Raw genomic sequence first — 21733 nt, 5'->3', positions numbered from 1 at the left:
TCCTCCTTATCTCTTTCATAACTTTATATGTAATACATGTTAACGGCGTCAATAGCCACTTTAATGATACTAATGGGCGGTTGTCCCGGATGTCGTCATGAAGGATTTTCAGAATAAAAGCTTAACAACTGGTTGTGCACAAGAACTTCTGGTTTTTCAGTATAAAACAGCATTTAAACTGACGGTATGTTTAAGGTACATTATGCTATCAAAACATTGATTTTAATTTCTAACACTCCCGTCTCTTCATCGTCTTTGCTTTTGGCTGTTGCCATTGTGCTTTCTTGAAACCACCAGTCACACTAGGACCACTGAACACTGATCGAGACATTTTTAGGACACCAAAATATGTTTCAAATGTACCTGAAAACACACTTTGAAAGGGGGAAGACGGAAAAAAACAGGGATAGCACTAAAACCAGACAACTACCTGGTAGAAACATGTCGATGCCAAAAATCATACCCTGCTTTATCGTCTATTTTACTCTGAATGGCTCCACAGTTTACTAAATGAATATCATGCTGTATTGTTAAACACTGGAACATACTATAGCAATTGAGACCATCAACTTATTTGGAAAATGCTAACTGACGTAGTAAACCAAGTGAGGTCATTTTCTCATAGACTAACACAATCTGACCAGAAGTTTCTCCATTAGAAGAAAGCAGGTTTAATACACTTTTTATATTGGTGTTAGTTTTAGGAGATGGAGGTTGTCTCTTGTGACAGAATAACAGCTGTTATCAAACCTTTAATGAGGATGAACTGCAAAAAGCCAGTTTGTGTGCCGTTGATATCATCATTTCAGTTTTCATTGCATCGAGCACTTGGAAGTCCTTTGACCCTGGGCCATTACATTTAAATGACACGTCTACATTAAGGGATTAACGACGGCTACATGTATAGAGCCTCCTTTTGACTTCTGACATGTGGCTTTTAATGATGTTTTACTACATTTCAGGGCTTCAAAAAGCATAAAGCTCCCAAACACTGAAGAGTCAGCCTGGGCTTCTTTATATAACGTTACATTTAGCCAAGACTTTCATCCAAAGCGACTTAGAAGAAGATAAAGATAAGATATACTTTATTAATCCCAAATTTAGATGTGTGTTCTCGTTGCAGCAGCATGCAACACAAGTATTATAATGAACCAAGACAATACAAACTCAGAACAGCAGGAAGCTAAACCATTTGATGGTGTCTAAAGCCAAGCCTTTTAACTGCAATTTACAGAATTGAGAGATCGAAACAAAGACACACATTTTGTTTTAATCCACAAAGGTGCAGTCAAAACTGTTGGGGTGTGTTAGTGTATTCTAGAACCCTGAAGGCAGGAGAGACTGAAAAGAGTCACGGGAAACTTATAAAAGTTAACAGCATTTAATTACACAAAAGATGCGGTGGTGTACAAAATGAAATGTGCGAGTGGAGGCGCTCTCCTCATCCGACCGGTCAGTCCAGGTCAGCAGGTAGAAGAGGTCAATTCTTGGCTTGCTCTTCTTGTTGTCATCTGAGGTCTTCTCCTATTGGCCGGTGTCGTCGGGGGCGGGTCCAATGCGATACCTGCCTTTTTCTGTTGTTAAATTATATCATTCTGGTGTCTGTGGTTATTTAAACATTCCCTAATAAACGTTATAGAGCGGTAATAAATGAGTGCTAAACTCAGTGTACAACATGACATGTCATTTCACCTTTGATTCACGGTTTGAAAATGCAGCATTTCGCCACATGCTAATGCTAACCGGAAGTGAATAATTTTCAGAATAAAAGTATTAAGTTAATAGTTAGTGAACTTCCGGTGTTTCAGAATAAAACTGATTTAAATTAAATAGTGTATTTAATTCAAATTACGCCATACCAAGATTGATTTTAATTTCTAACAGGTGCCAGAAAGCAGACAGCCGTGGTTTTGTTGAGAGGTGCATTTTGTTATTGCCAACAAGTGTTGATTACCTGCAATACAACATTACATCACATTTCATTAAGCTGATGCTTTTAGGGCAATAATCCTTTTGAGTATTACTCCTGCCATCTCTGGTGGTGTCTAATAAGAAGTCCGGGATCACCAAAGTAAAAGACAATCGTGAGACTCCAGATACGTTTGTTCTTCTTCTTTTCCAATGTAGTTTTTGTGTGGCCCTGTAGGACTGTAATGAGCAATGAGCACCACACAAACTAATATTGTTTAGCCTCGGTAGACCTTTTTAAATCTTTAAACGTTGTATTGCCTTTTTTTTACTACTCAGATCAATGCCAAGGCCAAAGCCAAAGGGCAGACAGCGCACGTCCAAACAAACAAGACAATTCACCAGGAAGAGGCAGCCAGACAGATTAACAGTGGCGGTATAATTAGGTCCTTGAGCTGTGTGCATTGTTTTATTATGCCTGCCGGTGGTCAGGAACGCACACAGCGAGCCGATGAGAGGAAGGCTTTCCGGTAAAATGCCTCTGCTTGGCACTCATCTGCCTGCCCGGGTTATTACTATCATTTCTGTCTGAGAAGGAGAATCACTGAACGTCCTTGGTTGCAGGGAAGACGGTCCTGCTCTCTCTCTTAATAATGGCTTCGCAGAACAAACAAAATACTTAGAAAATGACCCTTTTATAGCAGTCAAAGTCTCAATGCTGTTAAACTATTTGAATCATGGTATAAAAACGAACTTCCACGGCATCCTGTAATGATTATGTTAAAGTGCTTTTTGAACCGAGTCTCAAGAGTCATGATTATTGACTGACTCATTTCAAGCAATACAAAAAAAAAATGAGAAGGGATTTGTATCGTGACTCTATGGTGATTGAAACTTTATTTAATCAAGCCGTTTCTCCCAGCTGTTTACAGAACCTGCAGGAAATCTTTCTATGGCATTCTTGCATCCATGGACTATTTGTGTGTGTGTTTGCATAATAACAAAACCAACGGCACATTCACTCAACTTGTTAAACCCTGTTGAATTGTTTTGAAGTAAGGGAAATAACATCCATTAGAATGACAAAAAAACACACTTCAGTACCAATAATATGGCTTTTACAGAGAACGCTGCAGTGAGACTATAATGCATTCAGAAAATATAGTTTTTAATATAAGAAGCTCTTGTCATCTATGTGATTAATGCCTCTCGTTACAAAATAAGTACATTAAAGTGCACCGTGCATTCCTGCTCTGCACCATGTGCACACTGTCAGTCCTTTAGTGCAGTGATAAGTGGCTTAATGCACAGATAAAGCTTGATATAACGCTATATCACTGTCATATAAATGCTTTTAAATATATATGTAGAGGTAGATTCAGAGGGTGCTGCAGCACAGGCAGTATGAGAAAAATAAAGAGCTTCTTGAACAAGCCTCTATATGGCAGGACCACATTAGCTGATGTGTTTATGGTTAAATCTACATTACTTTTTAGTTTAGCTGACACTGTGTCCCGTCATATATAGACTTGTCATATCCTGCCTCACTGAAACCACAGTGTATATTAAAATGACAGCGAAAGAGAGAGCTATCCTACTATCACCTAAAGAACATATCTAGGATTAAAAGACTAATGTCACAGCAGGATTTGGAAAACCTTGTCCATGCTTTTATCTTCAGTAGACTGGACTACTGCAATGGTGTCTTCACAGGTCTCACTAAAGAATCTATTAGAAAGCTGCAGCTGATTCAGAATGCTGCTGCTCGAGTCCTCACTAACACTAAGAAAGTGGATCACTCCTGTTCTGAAGTCTTTACACTGGCTTCCTGTGTGTCAAAGAATAGATTTCAAAATACTGCTGCTGGTTTATAAAACACTGAATGGTTTAGGCCCAAAATACATTTCTGACCTCCTGCTAAATTATGAACCATCCAGATCTCTCAGGTCTTCAGGGACTGGTCAGCTTTCTGTCCCCAGAGTCAGAACTAAACATGGAGAAGCAGCGTTCAGTTATTATGCTCCAAATATCTGGAACAAACTCCCAGAAACCTGCAGGTCCGCTGCAACTCTGACTACTTTTAAATCCAGGCTGAAGACTTTTCTTTTTGTCGCTGCTTTTAATTGAAACTGAGCCGTTGTGTTCATCAGTAAAGTGGAACTTCTGTGTGAACTATTCACATCTTAAACTGCACTGTAACTTTTTATTCATGTATTTTTTCTTTTACCGTTTTTAAATGCCTTTGTCTGAATGTCTTTCATTTTTGTGAATTGCCTTGTGTTGAAAGGTGCTATATAAATAAACTTGCCTTGCCTTAATATACTAAATCCAAGTGTATTTTTCCAAAACAAATAATTAGGAAGTACATTTATTCTACGACAACGGGAAAGAGTGTCAGCTAAACTAAAATGTAATGAAGATCTAACAATAAAAACATCAGCTAATTTGTTAGTAAATGTTGATTCGTACGTATATGCGAATCCCAGATACGTTGAATTGTGTGTGTGTGTGTCCGTGTGTGTGTCCAACCTGCATACTGGCCTTAGCAGCATATCATTCGCCAACATGTCTCGTCTCCTCGTCTTGCACAGAAACGTGAGTTGTGTCATTAATTAATGACCGCTTGAGTACAAAAATCCCATCATGCCAATTTCCTTTTTGCCTCTCCATGGTTGATTATCGTCGGTCTGGCATCCTCTCTTGAATCAGCGCTAAGCTAATGACATGTTGTGGGGATGAGAGCAGAGAGAGCCACTTGAGTCCTGACAACGCCAGACAGATGCTGCTGTCGTATGCAATCCCTGTCTTTTGACACATGTCCTCATAATCCTGTGGAGTTAACGGGGTTATAATACCGTGTGGAGTTTGATGGGTTAGGATTCAGCCTTGTTCAGGTGCACAAACAGGCGTGCAAAGACATCAACTCAGAATCCTGCAAACATGACACTCACTGCAGAGCTAAACAGATAATTTGGTTTTAGCACAATTAATATATAAGAGATGAATGTGGCTTGACTCTAAATGTGCTCGACTGCTGCAGTGATGATGTAATTTTACAGGCCGACCCAAGGGTTTCCTTGATAAAAACTATTGGATTTCTCTATTGGATTTTTGATTAGTGCAGGAAATAATTAAATGTTATGATACTTACTCTTTTTTTTCAGCAGGATCATCTCCACATATGAACACCACTTTATGAAACCTATGCAAAGGAAATGCCAGAAAAATAAAACGTTAGAAAGGAAAAGTGGTGACAGCCCCACCTAGTGTCAACAGAAAGTAATGCAAATAATAATTCCCAAAATACGCAAAATATATGTTACGATCATGTTAGTCGTCTGATTCGTCTGTAAATTGCTGTTTTAGTCTGTGTTCTTCTAACTAGTGTCTACAGTGTGCCTATTGAGCCGTTTTGAGCGACGTGGGTCAAGCCCCTCTCTCTCACTGTCAAAGTGAATGGTGACTTTAAAAACGACACTGCGCATGCTCAGAGTATTTTCCTATTCAATGTGTGCGGCAAACAAATAATCACCATAGGGGCATTGAGCTGCCATACCTACCAAACGTCATCTCTTAATTCAGAGAGCTGATTGGCTGTAAGTACGTGTGCCACGAAAAGCGTAGATGTGAAGAGGAGACGAGAGAGAGCAGCGTACAGCGATTACAATCAGTGAAATGGAAAGAGAGTGAATGAAGTTGACCATCTGCTTCAGATTTGGTAAGATCATCTTTTGTTGATCTTCTGTGTTTTGCCTATAGGCTATTGCTCTGTTGGATCGATTGATATTGTGACCTCGGTGATGAGTGTCTTGTGTTTTCCTTACCCCCCCCCCCCCCCCCTCTATCTATCCGAACCATGGATAGCCTACAGGTATTTGTTCACGTGTTTAAAAAAGCAACAGAAGCTTTTATACACACATCTAAGTTGTTCGTTCGTGCCCAACCACTTTTGTATATATAAAAACGTCACTATAAAGGAACTATAGCACGGTCACATGACTTCACGTCACCACCGCTAAGCTAAAGGAAGCTAACGTTGGGCTATAAAGGAACTACAGCACAGTCACATGACTTCACGTCACCACCACTAAGCTAAAGGAGGCTAACGTTGGGCTATAAAGGAACTACAGCACAGTCACATGACTTCACGTCACCACCGCTAAGCTAACGGAGGCTAATGTTGGGCTATAAAGGAACTACAGCACGGTCACATGACATCACGTCACCACCGCTAAGCTAACGGAGGCTAATGTTGGGCTCTAAAGGAACTACAGCACGGTCACATGACTTCACGTTACCACCGCTAAGCTAAAGGTGGCTAATGTTGGGCTGTAAAGGAACTACAGCACGGTCACATGACTTCACGTCACCACCGCTAAGCTAAAGGTGATTAGCGTGATGATGTTGTTACTTGTTAGCAACTGCCATTTTTAGGACACTTGGGAGCTTCGATGACATAGAATAAAACATGAATATTTCCTAAACTGGTTTAAAAACAGACATTTTTTCTGGCATTGTACCAAAAATAAAAATAAATGGTGCTTTGAGACGAGGGGTCCAAAGTGATAAAATATTAAATTTCTGAGTTGTAGGGCTCATTCCTGCACCACTGTCTTTGCAGAGAATACATTATTACACTTCACTTTATCCTGCTATGTTTTTTCTATTTTGTTAACTTTTTAGAAAGTAAAAGAAACTTCAACTAATTTAAAAATGTATTCTGCTTTTGCATTTTCATTAAAAACCAGCTCACGCCAAGGACACTCTAAAAAAGAAATAAATCACACATGGCTGAAATAGAAATGAAACGAGCCTGGTTTGATATTACCCATACTGTTGGCCACAATCCATTATTCAGTCATGCCAACATGCCGGGAAAAATAAAACGGTCTAAACACTTTAATTCATCAGAATAACAGCTGCTACCTGTTGGAAGTAAGGGGATATTTCTTAATCCAGCCAATTGAAATCCAGAAAATCAGCATGTGTGGGGATCTTTGGAGGGGTAAAAATCCCAACTGTAATTCATTATATCACTTAAGAATAACCCTGGAGATTTGAGTCCTTTAGTAAGGACAGATGGCCATTTCATCTCGGATGTTATCAAATAAATTCTCCAACAATAACCCTAGTCTACGTCTTGTTCCAAGAAAACTGAGGTTGAATATATTTTGAGAGAGAATGTTTTATGTATTTTACTCAAATATGGTTCTTTAGATAATAGAAGACCAATGAGAACCACTTGGAAACTCCCTCTGGAAGGGACTTTGGGATTGTAGCCTTTGCAGACCATTTACATGCACTAAAACCTATGTAACACAGGAAAGGAAAAGCATTAAAGGTCCTCTTTAAAGTGTATACAAATAAGGACATCACATTAATGATTGCAACGAATGGCACAGATGAAACCCATCACTGCAAGACATAGGGTTCGATTTGTTGTTGTGATTTTAGCTTCAGTACGGACTCCTACAGGTGGTTGAACACATGCTGGGGGAGTGGGACTGCATGTTGATCTCAGCTAATACAATAAATGAGCTTGCTGCTGACTGTACGTGCATCACATCATTTTTTATATGTTCCTCGAAACGTAGCACACAAGGGAGTTGGCATGAGCAATGACTAAACTGGGAGTGAAAGCACGAAAACAAAAAGGCATACCTATTTGAAATGGTGGATGTCTCAGAAGACCCTTCAGTGAATGATTGTGTTCTAACAGAAGTGCATCGTCTCAGGCAATGAAACTAAAGCTGGTCCCACGGTGGAAGGACGCATTCCCACGGATCCATCTGTAAGCTCGGTTGTCTCTAGATACAACAAGTGCGATGTCCCCGGAAGCTTAATAATATAATGAAACACATTTCTAGATGTCTTACAAGTGGATTCAAATTAGATTTAATTTTAAACATTCACAACCTCTTTTATCCTCAGAAAACTACATGACATAACGGCTCCTGGTATTGTCTAGTTTTCCAGACATGTGTTTGAGCATATCTGCCTGATTTCCCCGAAATGAAGTTGCAAAATACTTCTACTAAAGATCCATTAGCAGCTGATCTTTTCTTTCTGTTGAATTCCCCGAAATTAAGTACGTGGACAACAGTGGATGTGCTATTTCAACCGTGGTGGAGGCCAAACGGAGAATTCATGCAGACTGAGATATATGTATGATTAACTCTTCCTGGACTATAAGATGTACGTATATGACTATCAACTATAATATACAAGACTCTTTAGCCAAGCCCTTGCATTGTGGTCAATTTGGACACTTTCCTTAGAGTGTGATTTCTGAAACCGCACACAACTGCTGTTCCCTTACAGGAAGTGACGATTGACGCTGTAAGCTAGCTAGCTAAAATCATTACAGACTCCTCAATTGACTCTATATGAATGTACGGTGGCTTCTTTGCAACTCCAGTATAGTAATATATTACTTCAATATAGAAAAAAACCCACATGCATAAGTTCAATTTGTCCTGTGTTCAACGCCACAACATCCATTAATATGTCGTTGAGGAAAAGAAGTGTTCACTGTTTAAAACTCAAGTTATAAGAGCAACATCCTGGTACTTATAGTGCATCTTAACACGCATTGGGACGCACTTGTCTTTATGCAATCAAAACAGCATGCAAGTACAGTAGTACCCTATTTGAGAAACACCATAGAAGTAATGATTCCTGAGGCATGACGGCAACACTATGGCTTCACTGGCAGTTCTGGAATAGCTACAATGCATCAAAAACATGGGTATCACATTATTGAGAATCTTTTGAGGCCAAATGGTGCCAAGTCCTCATCTGGGGAAAGCAGCTGAAGGAGGAACATGTGGGTAAGCAATCCACCATCAGAGAGTTTTTCTGTTACTTATATGCTTGAATGTGTTTTAGGCGTATCCTCTTAGGAGGGGAGACTTCTGGGAATAACTTGGATAGGATGAGATGAAGAAAGTAAGCACAGAGGAGACAATTGGGGATACAAATGGACAGCAACCAATTGTGTATGTCTTGTTATAGAAACGCAGCTTATTCTCAACGGAGAAGAACACTCCGTCTGGAGATCGAAAGGAAGAGAAATGCAGGTAAATGGAAAATAAGAATAGTTTGGAAAAGGTAGGTAGAGATCCAAAGTTAAGAATGTGTCTGTGAGAATATTTGCATGGGAGTATCTTAGCGGTACATTAATCATATATCAAACACTTCCACAATTATTCAGTGCCTCGGTGTAATTCTAATTCTCCATTTGGGGATGGCGACGACTCACTAGTTCGCCGCAGGGCTGAAATCAAAGAGGAGAGAGAGAGGAAGACAAAGTAATGAGGGAGCAAAGCAGTGGAAGAAGAAGGCGAGGGAGACAACAGTGTGTTACTGTAGTTAAATGTTAATTAACCAGAGACGGAAAAGCAGCACACAGGGGCACGGCACTATGAAAGCAAGGGTGAATCAAAAAGGGGGAAGAGTTGGAGGGAAAATGACTCAGTGTGTTCACAATAAATACATGAAAGTGTGGAGGAAGTGAAGGCTTACGTTTTAACCTATTAACGGAGCAGGTTTTTCGTGCTGTAAGCCTCTTAGGAGGACCTTCCCAAGCCGAGAGGCGGTGAGAATGTCAATTTAGGCACTTTCTCTGCTGGTAATTACGCTCTATCTCTGGGCTAATGGCTTATTTTGCATGCCGACGGACAAGGAAGAGAAAAAGGGAAAAAAGATATTCAGAGGACAGTCAGAGGAGAGAAAGGATTCTGTCTAATTGGTCGACAATGTGAAAGTGTCGGGTGTGACTAGATAAGCTACTGTCAATTCTCTATATGAATCGTCAGGACGACAGTGCGTTTGCAGCCTTTCAACTGCTTTATTGGAGGAAATGAAAGCACAAAACAGACCATAAAGGAGTCGACTGAAGCAGCTGGGTCTCTTGAACTCTGGATTGCAGACAGCTGTTACTGCGATGCAATATTTTTAGTCTTCATGGAAAATTCTTTGATGCCTTCACTTGTCGTAAAGAAGTCTGAGTGTCCACTCTAATTCTGTCTGAATGTGGACAATTAAGTAAAATAAAAGACCAACGTCATCCCAGTGATGAGATCCTTAGAAAGGTGAAAATAGTCTCTATTTAAGGGAACTTATAATAACTGTCTGTATTTAAGGGAACTTGTAAGAAAACTGTCTTTATTGAAGAGAAGCCAGAAGAAAAATCTCTCTTTTTAGGGAACTTAATAGAAAACTGTCTCCATTTAAGGGAACTTATAATAAAACTGTCTCTATTTAAGGGAACTTATAAGAAAACTGTCTGTATTCAAGGGAACTTGTAAGAAAACGGTCTTTATTCAAGAGAACCTAGAACAAAAATGTCTCTCTTTAAGGGAACTTAATAGAAAATTGTCTCTATTTAAGGGAATTTATAAGCACAACGTCTCTATTAAAGGGAACTTATTAGAATATTTACTCTATTTAAGGGAATTTACAATGTCTCTATTTAAGGGAACTTATAAGAACACTTACTCTATTTAAGGGAACTTAGAACAAAATGTCTCTATTAAAGGGAACTTAAAATAAAATTGTCTTTATTTAAGGGAACTTATAAAAAAAATGTCTTATTTAAGGGAACTTAAAATAACATTTACTTTATTTAATGGAACTTATTAGAACATTTACTCTATTTAAGTGAACTTAGAATGTCTCTGTAAGGGAACTTATAAGCATAACGTCTCTATTTAAGGGAACTTATAAGAACATTTACTCTATTTAAGGGAACTTAGAACAAAATGTCTCTATTAAAGGGAACTTAAAATAAAATTGTCTTTATTTAAGGGAATTTATAAGAAAAATGTCTTATTTAAGGGAACTTAAAATAACATTTACTTTATTTAATGGAACTTATTAGAACATTTACTCTATTTAAGTGAACTTAGAATGTCTCTGTAAGGGAACTTATAAGCACAACGTCTCTATTTAAGGGAACTTATAAGAACATTTACTCTATTTAAGGGAACTTAGAACAAAACATATTTTTTTCAAGGGAATTTATGAGAAGAAAATATATATTTAAGGGAACTATGAACAAAATGTCTCTATTTAAGGGAAATCAATAATACAGGGTTCCCGCACCTTCTTAAACATTAAGTTCAAGATTATTCTAATGACTTTTTAGGCCCAAATAGCTCAAATTTAAGTTACTACATAAATATTGATGTAATGTACGTGTGTGGTTATGTCCACTTTTGGAGATGTTTGATTATATGTTTCTTTCCTTGACATCTCCAGGCTTATGAGTTGTTCAATTCCCCCTTAACAGTTCATCTAGAATCATTGTTATACCTTCCCTGTATTACTGGAAAGGCTATAGACTTGTTGGTGTTACTACTTGTTGAATTGACTCTGTAGACTATTTTAAATGTAATTTAAAGACATTCCTGTTTGGGTAACTTGTGAGCTTGTATTCAATTGTATTCTATGTTTTTATTGTGTTTTTAGCACTTCATTCGTATGATGTTTCAATGCTTTGTCAAGCACTTTGTGACTATGTCTGTGAAAAGCGCTTAAATAATTGTTACTTATACTTACTTGAATCCAAAATAAGTGCATGTGCTAATGTCTTCCAATTACCTCAGAAATTAAATTAGCCGCTTTCACAACAAGTACTTTGCCGCACTTAGTTCCCCCATGGAACTAAGAGCCGATCCCGTTCACACCGGAATAAGTCCCTGAGGGAAGATTACACAAATGAAGCCGCTGACGTCACTTCTTCTTCTTCTGCTTTGGGTTTACTGGCAGGCCGCAAACAACTTCACGGCTTTTTCTGCCACCCGAAGTCCCCGGATTGGGACTGGCTTCTACTGAAGCTGCTGGGACTCCCAGCAGCTTCTACTGAAGCCTTCAGAGTAAATCGCAAAATCCCAGGAACTATCGGAACTAAAAGGGAAAAGTACTCCGGTGTGAAAGCGCCTATTGGGGATTATTGGTCGAACCAAACAATATGGAGTTTTTAAAGGCAAGACATACTGTTAAAGTGTAGTCTCCACTCTGAGGTAATTGTATGAAGCATACAGCTCCTGCTAACCTACGGCAGGCTTACTGAGAGCAGGTCAACAGTCTGTTAAAGGTGGAGGTTTCTTATTAACCCCAACGCCACACTTTGATCCACCTTCCCTGCTCATTCAATGCCAGGTCTGCTAATGCACCCTCCACAAAGACGAGGGAAGAGATAGTTCCGCTAAATATAACATCACATTTACATACTGTGTTTATTTGTAATGCAGTATTTGCATAATGTCTCATCTGTAATTCACGTTAGCATTCTTGTTGAGTTGATACTGTTGTGTGCATAACTGCAGCATCGAATGTCCTCTGTATCATTAACCTTTGATTCTCTTCATTGAGTCTGTGGAAGTTTGCTGAAGAACACCTGTTGCTTCAACATTAAGCTTTGGGGATGTTGTTATTTCTGGGACTTTATAAGCAAAATGTCTCTATTTAAGGAAACTTATGAACAAAATGTCTCTATTTAAGGGAATTTATGAACAAAATGTCTCTATTTAAGGGAATTTATGAACAAAATGTCTCTATTTAAGGGAATGTATGAACAAAATGTCTCTATTTAAGGAAACTTATGAACAAAATGTCTCTATTTAAGGAAACTTATGAACAAAATGTCTCTATTTAAGGAAACTTATGAACAAAATGTCTCTATTTAAGGGAATTTATGAACAAAATGTCTCCATTTAAGGGAACTTATGAACAAAATGTCTCTATTTAAGGGAATTTATGAACAAAATGTCTCTATTTAAGGGAATTTATGAACAAAATGTCTCCATTTAAGGGAATGTATGAACAAAATGTCTATTTAAGGGAACTTATGAACAAAATGTCTCTTTGTAAAGGAGCTTATAAGACAAATATCTAGTTAAGGAAACTTAAAAGAAATTATCTTTATTCAAGGGAATTTATTAGATAAAAAAATTCAAGGGAACTTTGAACAAAATGTCTCTATTTAAGGGAGATTATAAGAACATTCACTGTATTTAAGCGATTTTTTAAGAACATTTACTCTATTTAATGGAACTTTTAAGTACATGTACTCTGTTTAAGGGAACATTTAAGGACATTTACTCTATTTAATGGAACTTTTAAGTACATGTACTCTGTTTAAGGGAACTTTTAAGGACATTTACTCTGTTTAAGGGAACATTTAAGGACATTTACTCTATTTAAGGGAACTTACAAGCAAAATGTCTCTATTTAAGGGAGATTATAAGAACATTTACTCTATTTAAGGGGAACTTAGAACAAAATGTCTCTTTGTAAGGGAACTTATAAGAAAAAGGTCTTGCTGTTTAAAACACCTTTTTTGTATCCATATCTATATACCGCAAATACACATGCGTTAATCGCACGTTAAAATAATTAGTGGCGTTAATTTTGCGTTAACTTGACAGCCCTAGAAAATATACATTTAAGGGAACTTTGAACAAAATGTCTATTTAAGGGAAATCAATAATACAGGGTTCCCACACCTCTGATTCTCTTCATTGATTATTTGGACGTACTGAGGGACTGAACACCTGTTGCTTTAACATCAGGCTTTGGGGATTTTGTTATTCTTGTTGACAGTAGAGAGGAGAACAGGAACTGAGGGAAAATATATTTAGTAACAACACGCAACACAGATCCCCGGGCAAAAGAGGATGCTGCAGTTCAGGGTCTCAAAACCTGACAAATATATTCCCTTAAATCATGCTTTGATTATTTGGTTGCTGTCTAATAGAGTAATGCATCGAAACGAAAATTAGTACATTATTCCTTCTTTGTTCTTTCACTCAGATATTGAAATGAAAAATACATTGTTCTAGCGATAAACAAAACATCCAGAATACGCACTGTTAGTTTAAATAACTGTCTGTTTTGCATCTGTAGATATTTTAGCAATCCATCAAAAGTTAGAATTAGATACCATGTGCAATCTTAATTTAAAGGGGACCTATGATGCAAAATGCACTTGTTGATGTCTTTTATACATAGAGATGTGTCCCCGGTGTGTCGGGGAACTCACGCAGCGTCAGAAAATAAAACCCTCTCTCTTTTCCTCCGTACCCAAATCTCTAAAAACGGGGGAACAACGGAGCTGATCCAGATTTGCGTCCGATATGACGTAATATCTGAAATGTGGACCCACGGCCCAATCAGAAACGTTGCTATCAGAAACAATGCCCGACTGTTTTGGACGTAATATGGTCGGTGTTTACATTAGCATCGCTAACACTCAGAGCTAACCTGTACTGGAGAGCATGTGTGTGAAGAAGCAGGAAGTAAAAAGGAACTCACCTTGTGGTATAACCGGCAAGAGAGAAAGCCTTTGAGCTCCAGACTGTTTCAGAGAGAATCCTTGATAATCCATGATATGGCGTTTCATCACGGCAGCATTTAGTTTAGACAGTAGCTGCCGGGTCCCGCATGAGCTCAGACCCCTCCTCTTTAAAGCTTTATCCCCAAATCAGCACTTTAGAAGCAGGAAGCGAAACAGAGGGATATGAGGCATGGCTAGAATGATCTGTTTGGTGTTTGGAGCAAAACACTTCATAGACATGTTTTTAATATATTTTTACATATCTGAGACCTATGCTATTGCCTACAAATAGCGTGATAGCAGCTGGAACTCTATTCACATGCAGTGTTCTGCAAAATGTAGGACATTTAAGAATATATATTTTTAAAGACTTTTTTTTTTCCCGATACACTGAGACATCACATTTGATTAAAAAAAACATGTCTAGTTATTATACCGTTTACAGTATTTTCTGATTCATGGAGTGATACAAAGAAATATCAAATAAAACATTTATTAAATTCTTAATATATATAATCTACTATTATGCAGTTTTATTATAGTCCCTATTTGTTTATCTGTAGTGTCTCCCCTTAAGCCTGAATACATTAACTTCATCGTCGTCTCCTGGTCAAACTTTTACTTTCAACCCGTTTTTCTTCAGCCAGTCGTCTGCGGACCGAATCGGGATAACAGCAGGTCGTATGAAGGGTAACATGTAGAACATCGCCTGGAGGAAGTGTGTGTGTGTGTGTGTGTGTGTGTGTGTGTGTGTGGTGTGTGTGTGTGTGTGTGTGTGTGTGTGTGTGTGTGTGTGTGTGTGTGTGTGTGTGTGTGTGTGTGTGTGTGTGTGTGTGTGTGTGTGTGTGTGTGTGTGTGTGTGTGTGTGGTTGTGTGTGTGTGTGTCATTTATCATACTGCTGCACCAGTACCGTGAGTGTGCAGACTGCACTCTGACAGTGATGCTGTTTAACACCATCATCTGCCTGCAGGGCAAACAGTCCGTCCACATTATGGTGGTGTGTGTGGTGTGTGTGTGTGTGTGTGTGGTGTGTGTGTGTGTGTGTGTGTGTGTGTGTGTGTGTGTGTGTGTGTGTGTGTGTGTGTGTGTGTGTGTGTGTGTGTGTGTGTGGTGTGTGTGTGTGTGTGTGTGTGGGTGTGTGTGTGTGTGTGTGTGTGTGTACACTGACATGCTCTTCACATATGAAATAAGGCTTTTTTCATAATAGTTAGGGCTCCTGGTTCCTACATTTTATAATATAATCCTGTGTACTTTTATGTTGTTTCATGGCAGCTTCAAGACATGATAAAACTATATGTTTCTGAGTGGAGGTGATACTTAGTTACATTACATTGCATTTAGCTGACGCTTTTGTCCAAAGCGACTTACAATAAGTGAATTCGACCAGGAAGACACAACCTTGAAGAAAACAGAATCATATAAGTACATCAGGTTTCATAGAGCCAAACATTTCAAGTGCTACTCAGCTGGCTTTAGATAAGCCAGTCCTTTATTAGTATATAAGTGCTTTGTTAATAATTCTATCGCTCGAAGTGGAGTCGAAAGAGATGAGTTTTCAGTCTGCGCCGGAAGGTGTATAAGCTATCTGCTGTCCTGATGTCAATGGGGAGCTCATTCCTCCATCTTGGAGCCAGGACAGCAAACCCACGTGTTTTTGCTGATGGGAACTTGGGTCCCCCTCGCAGCGAGGGAGCAGCGAGTCGTTGCTGATGCAGAGCGTAGTGCACGCGCTAGTTTTCACCGAAAAGTGGGCGGGGGCATCATTTGCCGTGGAGTAACGTAGCGCTGCTCTCACCTTTGCCTAAATGCTGTTTCTCTCATCTCTAAACGGTATGTGGCAAAGAAGCTAATTAGGAGAAAGGCCAAGGAATTGAGAAGGCATGAGGAGATTGAGTGGGAAAAGTGTGCAAGAAAGAACATGGACATTTTATTTGTTGTTTAACCTTGTACGCTTTTCAGTCGCAGAGCCACAAGACACACTGTCAGACACACTGTAAAAACCCACATGAATACAAAAGGTAGCTAATTTCCCTCCTGCACATGAAAAGAGCAGGAAGTCTCAGGAGACGGCACTCTTTCGTGTTCGAAACCCAATTAGCAAGAGCGCTCTAATTAAAGCATTGCGCCCTACCTGTGTATTGAAGTGGGTCAGTGGGAGCGGTTTTGCTAAACACCTAAAGACACTTCTCACATTTTAATTAGAGTTTTTCAATTAGTTGCTCAAAGGGTGTTTGTTTTTTGTTTGTGTTATAGGTTGAGTAAGTCGGGAACAAATTAAAGAACAGACAAAGTCATCTCATACGTAAAGACTTGACAGCATAACACATCCTTGTGCACACACACTTGCAAGCCTCAGATGAAATTGTAATATATTCAAATGCGAATTTCACTGCTGTCAATATCTGTACCAGTTAATTAGCTCAGTGATGAGTGTGATTGGATCTGACATGTGTAATCAAACATAATCCGTCTCTCTTTCAACCCCTTCTCGTTTTCCATCTCAGTTAATCACGTCTCACTCTCTTCCCTCTCATGTTGCCATGTGTCACTGGACCCTGGTCAAAGTGTGACTGAGATCAGACAAATGTGACCGTCAAGGCTTCTGCGACCTGAGGTGATTTTTAAGAGTAAAATATCAATGGCTGCTGCAAGAGATACCATCATTGAACACTACATGGACCATGGTTATAGATCATGGTCTGAATCACACTGTACCAGTGGCGTAGCCAGGAATTATGGTGTGGGTGGGCCTGGAGAAATGTAGGTGGGCCAGGGGGAGACTTATTAAGCGTGGGGACTGAGCTGAAACCTCATTCATGATTTTATTTTATTTTTTAATGCACTAATTAAACCAACCCGGTATCACGGCAAGACGTGAACATGTGAGGATTTCGTCCCTTCAAACGTGACAGTTACACGGTATTGTTAACCCATGTTAACCAGTGGAGAAATACCCGGAAATGCCAAGCTAATGCTCCCCGACGGTTGGTTGTTATTGTTAATATTAATATAGTAATGATTTATTTTTTAATAGTCACACTCAATTACGCCGATGTTCTTGTTGCCCCAGCTGGTCGACACCTCTTTGAGCAGAAACAAAGGCTACATTCATGTATTAAATCGATGTTAATCCATGCGTGTGGATGTGGAATTAACGGATGTGACGTTGTGCGATTGCGTTGCCAGGCAACAGCTTCGGTTCATGTTAATTTACAAACTCTTCAACTACAACCGTAGTTATATTTAAAAACATGTTAGAAGGCCTCACGAAATACTTTAATGTACATTTAAATGTGAAGGAATGTGTGTATAACAAAATACATCCGTCATAAACGAAACCGGAAACAGACGTAGGCAAGATCCTCAGCTCGGTGATTCGATGGTTTAGCCGCAATGCACGCTTTTTTCATACTTCAAATTGGGACCTACTCAAAATAGCCCCTGAGTACAGATGTACGTCAACTGAGACACATCCAGTCTGTAGCCTAATAGAAATGTTAACTAACCATGATCAGCTACTGTCAGCTTTTCACTGGACACAGTTGAAGGCTTGTAGAGCTTTTACAAACAAACACACACACACACTCATCTGCTTTCAGAAAGTATACTTTGTGTCACAGAAGAAAAAAGAGAGTCCTATTATGAAGACTGTCTGCATGAGATACAAACATTATTATCCACTTAAGTAGCACTCGTTTCTTTGGGGGAAACTTATTTGAATTCCCAGACTTTCAGGACAAACCTTTTCATGACAGAAGCTGAAGCACTCACAGCGCAGTGGCTACCTCTCATAACGTCTGCAAGAGAAAAGAAAATGTCACTTCAACGAAAATGTTTCCAAAAGAAAAGTGCACTCTCTTTGGCTTGTGGGTTGCTTTGAAGGCTACTTTGACACTTGCACATTTCTTTACAGGAATTTGCGCTCGCTGCTTCTACTGCATGTGAATTGCTTGGCTTAAGGCTTCAAAGGAGAGTGGCTGGAGGGACTCATTAAAACAAAGGACAAGGAAACAGAGTAAGATGAACGGGAGGGGGAGGGATGGGTGTTAATGGCCGGGTCCAGAGACAAGAGAGTGGCTTCCATTCTGGAGAATATATCACACGTAATTATACAGGTTCATCTCTTTAAGTGGGGAGTACTGATCGACCTGGAGAACTGTGTCTTCAAGGTTTTATTGTCATGTGCACAGCAGCTAGTGTAGATATGACAATGAGAAACGTATCAGGCTCCTCCAACAATGCAACATTTCATATAACGGACATAAGACAACATAATAACTGTTACGTTCCCTACTGGGCTAGGGACTCAAAGGGAAGTTACAACATATAAAATGACCGGGCGAGAGACAAAGGAGAGGACGCTGATCGGTGAAGCCACAAGATGGTCTTTTTAATGGACAAAGGAAAAGACTTGCAAAGTAAACTAAGATAAACTAGAACACAAAGATACACTGGAGCACATCTCCTGGTAATGAACAGACCACAGGTCTCACACAGAGACACCATGACACAGACATGCAGCCAGAGGAGAAGGAGAGGCCACTGCAGCCTTCCTCAGGTCCTTTATGGAGGCCCTGATTGGGGATTGGGAGCACCTGAGGGAGAGGCTGCACCTGGAGACAATCAGGGAGAGACACACACACACACCATGTACTGTATACATCACTTTAGGGGACATTACATTGACTTACATGCATTTCCTGGAGACTTATCCTAACATTAACCAACACATGCCTAACCCTAACCAAGTCTTCACCCTAAAATTAATGATTCCCCTCATGGGGACCTCCATTTTGTCCCCATGAGGGAGGCGAGTCCCCACACGTGACTGTGTAGACAGATTTAGGTCCCACAAGTATAGTAATGCTAGGACACACACACACACACACACACACACCACACACACACACACACACACACACACACACACACACTACGGCACGTAACAATAATGCTAATAATAATAATAATACAAACATATAGATTGAACAGTGAAATACAATCAATATTTTGTAATCCTTAGGGCTTTCTTCCTGAGCCGCGGTGTAGATGTACCAGTTTCCAGATTAAAGGCTTTATCGTCATTAGCACAGCAGCTACAGGGTATGAGGGTATCACAGGCTCCTCCAACAGAGCAGCATGAATATATATAGGACATAAAACAGATAAAATAGTGCCAGAGAATGTTTTGAGATGTGCAAGTAAATACAAATAAAATAGAAATAGTGCAAGAAGAGTCTAAATACAAGTAAATGGAATATGATATATAGATACATATATTTCAGTTTGTTTTTAGAAATGAAAGAGCATTATCATTTATCATGATCAAGACACAGGGCGAAGCATTACCCTTTATATGCTCTGTGCAAATATCAAATAAAGTGTTTTTTTCAACATCGTAATATTATACAATATGTGGTAATGATAGACGTCCTTAGGTTCAGTCTTTCTTTGACTTTTTGTCTTGATATGTACATTTATTATCTAATACCAGCCTTTTGCATCATTCCTTTATAAGAACATTTACCAATACAGAGATATGCAGTGATTAAAAACTATTGATCTTCTCTGAACTTTTTTTTAACAATTGATTATTTGAAATGCTTAGTTAACAAAGAAGATAAAACGACAAACCGGCTCGAGGTACACTTGTTGTTATATCCCATGGAATGCTCTTAACATCCCGATAGCAATGAATACATGAAGTGCTTTGACAACAAATCCATAAAGAAACGTCATCAGTGGAAGCCGTGGCGCTGTAAAAAGCACGACCAATCATCTGAGGCCTCATTTATAACGCCTTGTGTAGGATTCACGTGGGAAGGTTGCTTACGTAGTACAAAGCAAAAAAATAGGTACAGACATTTTCCGATTCACAAAACATTGCGTACCGGCGAGGAAAGTGCGTACGGCACTTCCTACGCCGGTTTCCTTTATAAATCACAACCGACTCGAAATGCGGCGCAGCTTTTGCGGGCTTCACGTAACGCCCATATTTGCCTATAAATAGTCAAAGAAACGCCCATTCATTCATTCATTCATTCTGACTGACTTCATGAAGAAGATCGCAGGAAATGACGACAGAACAGCTAAAAAAGACATCTCACGCCGTGTCAGATTTTGGTTATTTTGGGGAGGTGGAGATAAATCCTATTGTTTGGTATGAGGGGCCGTACAGGCCATAATTCATACTGGTCCTCTCACGCACATACATTCTCCTTTTACATACATATATTTTCACTCTTACATACATACATTCTCCTTTTACATACATATATTTTCACTCTTACATACATACATTCTCCTTTTACATACATATATTTCCACTCTTACATACATATATTTTCACTCTTACATACATACATTCTCCTTTTACATACATATATTTTATAATATGCATGTCTGAAGGGAATATATGTATGCAAGAGAAGAATGTATGTATGTGTGAAGACAATATATGTATGCAAGTGAAGAATGTATGTATGTGTGAAGACAATATATGTATGTGAGGAATGTATGTATGTGAGAGAGAAAGTATAGTGGAAACGGAAGGAGTATGGTTGAAACGGAAGGCAGGTCATTCTTGCGCTGTGATTGGCTCAGAAGGTCGAGCGGGGCGGGCTCATGTTCAGAACTTCTGATTCAAATCAACATGATGGAGGGAGATGAATCGCGTAGATTGCAGCAAGCATTAGGGGTTTTAAGGAACATTTGGTCAACCCCTGAAACTGTCACATCCCTGGCGTCCTTGCGGGTGCGTTCGCTTTACTTATCAGAGCGTGCCGTAAGGGCGGTTACTCTTTGGTTTATAAACTCCCGCCTGGGACGGACTGATGCATTAGATTATGTGCTATATGGAGGGGACTTTGACAGAGTATTTCTCACAAAGTACACAGTAAAAGTACTTCAATGTATTGTTAGTAGCAGTCAAACTAGTACCGAGTCCAACAGTGTCAGTTTTATGAAGAACTTGTGGTAAAATATATTTGTAAAAAGAAAATGAAGAGCTACTGATTTGAAAAAACGGCTCTCTGTATAGTTTTAAATCTCCTAACAATGTTGTCCATTTATTCTTCTCCCCCTCGAGTCCAACAGTGTCAGTTTTATTAAGAACTTTCAGTAAAAAATATTTGTAAAATATAAAGAGCAGCTGATTTGAAAAGACAAACGCGAGAGACGGCTGAGTGACCGCAGTGCAGAATCGCTGTATAGTTTAAATCTCCTAACAATGTTGTCCATTTAGACACATGCTTATTATAATTTACAGCCTTAATAACATTCATTTTCTGGGCTCAATGTGTGTCTTGGCCGTTTTCGTTGTGATCGCTAAATTCACCTTGTTTCCCCTTGTTTATAATTATGTTCAACGTTCCAAGCAAACGAGTGCTTTTGTTTTGAAATCACTTCCGCGAGTATCGCCCCCCCCCCAATGACCATTAGACCATTTAGTAAGGTAAAAAACAAAAGCAAAAAGGCCTCGCAGA

Source organism: Gymnodraco acuticeps, unplaced genomic scaffold (genome assembly GCF_902827175.1).
Source record: "Gymnodraco acuticeps unplaced genomic scaffold, fGymAcu1.1, whole genome shotgun sequence".
Taxonomy (NCBI): Eukaryota; Metazoa; Chordata; class Actinopteri; order Perciformes; family Bathydraconidae; genus Gymnodraco; species Gymnodraco acuticeps.
Note: the sequence above shows the minus strand (reverse complement) of the source record.